We start from the raw sequence: 4,254 nt of genomic DNA on the forward strand, positions 1-4,254 counted from the left end.
ACAAACAATGAATCATGGAACACTGCACCAAAAACTAATGATGTAATATATGGTGATTAACATAACAATAAAAAATTAAGAAAAAAAAAGGACTTTCAGTTTCATTCCCCTCTTTCATTCCTGACCTCTGGGGAGGGGAGGGGGGTTAGAGATTGAGTTCAATCACCAGCGGCCAAAGATTTTTATTGATCATGCCTTTGTAAGAGCGTCTCCATAAACAAACAAACAAACAAACAAACAAACCCTAAACAGTGGGGTTAGGGGAGCTTCCAGGTGGGTGAACACTTTGATGGACTGGGAAAGTGGTGTGCCCCAAGAGGGCACGGAAGTTCCACATCCCTTCTCTCCTTCATACCTTCCCCTAAGTATCCTTCCATTTGGCTGTGACTGAGTTGTTGTATCCCTTATAATAAACTAGCTGTTGTAAGTAAAGCATTTTCCTGAGTTCTGTGGCTTGTTCTATTGAACTATCAAACCTGAGGGGTGGGGTCGTAGAAACTCCTGAGTTTATAGTTAGTTGGGCAGAAGTGTGGGTCACCTGGGAATCCAACTGGTGGCTAACATCTGAAGTGGGGGCAGTCTTGTGGAAGTAAACCCTTTAACTTGTGGGAACTGATGCCAAATCCAGGTAGATGGTGTCAGATTCGAATTGAATTGCTAGGTACCCAGTTGGTATCAGATAATTGGTTCTTGATGTGGAAAAAGACACATGCCTTTGATGTCAGAAGAAAGTGACAACACAATTTGGTGTCAGAAAAGACCACACAGGTCTAAACAATTAAATGACAAAGATCATCTAGTTGTTGCATCAGGTGTAGAGAAGGGTGTTGAATTCTCCCCCTAAACTGTGGATTTGTTTATTTCTCTTTTCCATCCTATCAGTTTTTTTGCTCTGCATATTTTTGTAGCTCCATTGTTGGGTGCATACATATTTAGGATTGCTATATCTTGGGGGGATTGACTCTTTTACCGTTATATAATAACCCTCTCTGTATGTAGTAACTTTCCTTGCTCTTAATCTGAAATTAGCATAGCCATTCTGCTTTCCTTTATTTTCATGGTATCTTTTCCATCCCTTTGCTTTCAACCTACTCATATTGTTTTATTTGAAGCGAATTTCTTGCAGACATCATCCAGACGATAGGTCATTAAAGGATATTTAGATGATTTCATTTGCATTCTTTAAATTATTAATGAGTCAGAACATTATTTTCTCATGATTGTTGGCCATTTGCCTTTCTTCCTTTTTGAACTCTTTTTACATTTTGTCCATTTTGCTACTTTGATATAGGTGCTCTTCTTGCATTAAGGCAAATACCTTTCACTGATCCATGGATTTGTGATTTCCCCCCAATATTTATTGGTGAATATTACTTGCCAGACTTGGGCTAAGATCTATAACCAGGTTATCTCTTCTGGGATCTAGGATCTTATGTATATTGAAAATGTCCTACTTGGAGAAAGAAAATATCAGTATCCATTCATACGTGCATGAGTCTTTCAAGGAGAACATACACGGACAGTTCAAACACACTTATTCCTAAACCCTGCATGGCCACAAAGTGTAAAGGTTGCACTTTTAAAAAAATTTTTACTTTGAAGAGAGTACCGGTTTGGAATTAGGATTTCTGTAATAAATTTACCAATGACAAGAAAACTATGTACTATTTCTGAGTTTGCCTTCCTTCATTTGTAAAATGAGAACGATTATATGCATATCAGACAATTATTGTGAGGGGCAAAATATTTCAAGTCAATCTGGCATTTGATACATAGAGTACTCAATGGATGTTGGTCTCCTTTCTAATCCATACTTGTCCTTCCTTAAAAGGAGATTCCCTTGACATGATCCAAATAGCATGATTATAAGTCAATCATGTGGAAATGTTAAATGGAAGGGAAATGTACAAGTTCCCATTATGTATTAATTTTGGTGTCATTTCTCTGTGCTGGAGTCATTCTCAGATTATTTAGGAAAAAAAGAAAACAATCTCTGGACCATTTCCACTGGGTTTGAGAAAGAAAACCATTGGTCCATTTCACATTATTTCATAAACTTTCCATCGCACTTTTTATCCTCTAGGCTAATTTCCTTAGAATAATAAGTGTATTGTAACCCAGCAAGACTAGGTTTTGCAGAAGACCACTGCAATAAATCACTGAGGGTCAGGCACATCATAGGTTCTTCGGTAAGTCATTTCCCCCATGCTGACCATGTTTTGGGATAAAACCTCTACAATGGGTGTAGGGGGTAATGAGATCCCACCTGGGAAAGCACTTTTCAGTCCTGAGATGGGAAGGAAGGAACAGTGATTTCGCAGTAATTACTTTCCAATCTGCACCACAGGTATTATCATACTCTGCATTCAATGAACTCAGTAAGCCTAAGTTCTTGTATTAACTTTGTGCTTGAATGTTCTTAGGGTGAATAGTCTTAGAGTGGTTGGAACTTAAGAGTCCTACATGAGGAAAAGGCCCCTGACTCAGAAAACTGTGGGGACTTAGCTTTTGTGAATGTATGCATTCTTCATTCTCATGAATTTTTGACAGCATTCCCGGGAAGTAGAGAACATGATCTCCACAACATTTTGTAAGCTGGGGAAACGATGATGTACGGAGATTAAGAAACCTGGTCGGGAGTCATCCTTAAGTGGAAAAGCAGAAACTGGCAGCCTCTATGTCCCAAAGCATTTGCATGACGCTCAGCTGTGCATCACACCATAATCAAGTAGGTCTTGCTTTCCCGCTGACCTGTGTCCCTTCTGAAATCTGTATCCTCACCTCTGAAGCCAGGCTGCTAGTCCGGCCTGTATTTCTGCATATCACTGCACATCACTGTGGCTCAATTTCCTGGTCCGTAAAAACAAGAGAATACGTTTCTTGAAAGTGAAGTCCCAGAAAACATAAGGAAGATGCACTCTGTAATGGAGGGACATGAGTTATGCTGAGGATGAATACTTGAAGGAGCAAGTCCCAAATACATGAAGATTGAAAACGCCTGGAGTCTTTAATGGACATTGACAAACCAACCTGTAAAAAGGTCTACTAACTGACAGACATCCCCACCAGCAGTATCAGGCTGTATAGGATTCCCCATGTGCACACCCATGGTGGGAATTCTCAGTGGCTCATTGAGACACTTTAACAACATGAAAGATAGAAATTCTCTTCATGTTACCATATTTAATTGGGTGGTGAGGTAATTTAAAAACATTCCCTAACATGTAAAATACACTGTTAATCATAATTGTCATTAGCTATTAATGCAAAAAGGTTCAGTGACATATGCGACCTAACAAACAATGAGTGATGGTCACATAAGCATGCCATTTCTCCTAGTGCTACTGCCAGCATGCACTCCAGGTTGTGTGTGTGTGTGTGTGTGTGTGTGTGTGTGTGCACGCGCACGCGCGCGCACACGCACACAGGCACACCAGCCAAAAAGATTAAGAATATCTCTTTGTGATATACATTAAGTTTAGAGAGGATTCAGATCTACACTTTCTTGAGTCTCTTCAAATGGCACAAGAGCTGGACCACAGCATACTTCCGAGCAGACTGTAATCCCATCACCCCCTACGGGAAAAGAGTCCTGTTTGTGAACTCATCTGCCCCCGGATGGATCCCTTCAGGATGTAAGGTGTGGTGGCCTGTCTAAATCTGCTTCTCAACACTGAAGGTGAGGGCTCCCATCTTGCAGTCTTCAGTTGCAGAGTCCTGAGAGATTGCATTTTCTCAGCCACCCAACACCATGGGTTCAGTCATCTGCATGAGGAGCTCTACCCTAAGACATAAAAATCCATGAATTCCCAGTACATTTTTGACACCTCCTGCATCCATCCATCCATCCATCCATCCATCCATTTATACATCTAATAGGCACTAAGACAAAACACCATTTCTTTGGTTAAGTTTTAGCTTTCTCCAGAATTGAAACAAGTGTGCAAAGGGTGGTGTGGTTAAATGTTAAATGGTTAGGTGTTAAATCTAGGAGATGACTCCTTCCCGTTCATAGTTCAACCTGGTCAGGTGTCTTATAATTGATGATTTTAGACTATCACTTAATACCATGGACCTCTCTCCACATCTCTAGTTACTGTCCTCTTTACATATAAATTCTACACTTTGAAACCAAAGGTCTACAATGAATTCTTGACACTCAATTCACATTTCCTGGCCTTCCCTCCAATTAGTCTCCATCCCTCATCTAATGGGGAAGTCCCCCCACTCCTCCACTGAAATTTCATCTTGCCA

The sequence above is a fragment of the Callorhinus ursinus genome, unplaced genomic scaffold, assembly GCF_003265705.2.
Source record: "Callorhinus ursinus isolate GAN/ISIS: 27379988/994484 unplaced genomic scaffold, GSC_fseal_2.0 scaffold143, whole genome shotgun sequence".
NCBI lineage: Eukaryota > Metazoa > Chordata > Mammalia > Carnivora > Otariidae > Callorhinus > Callorhinus ursinus.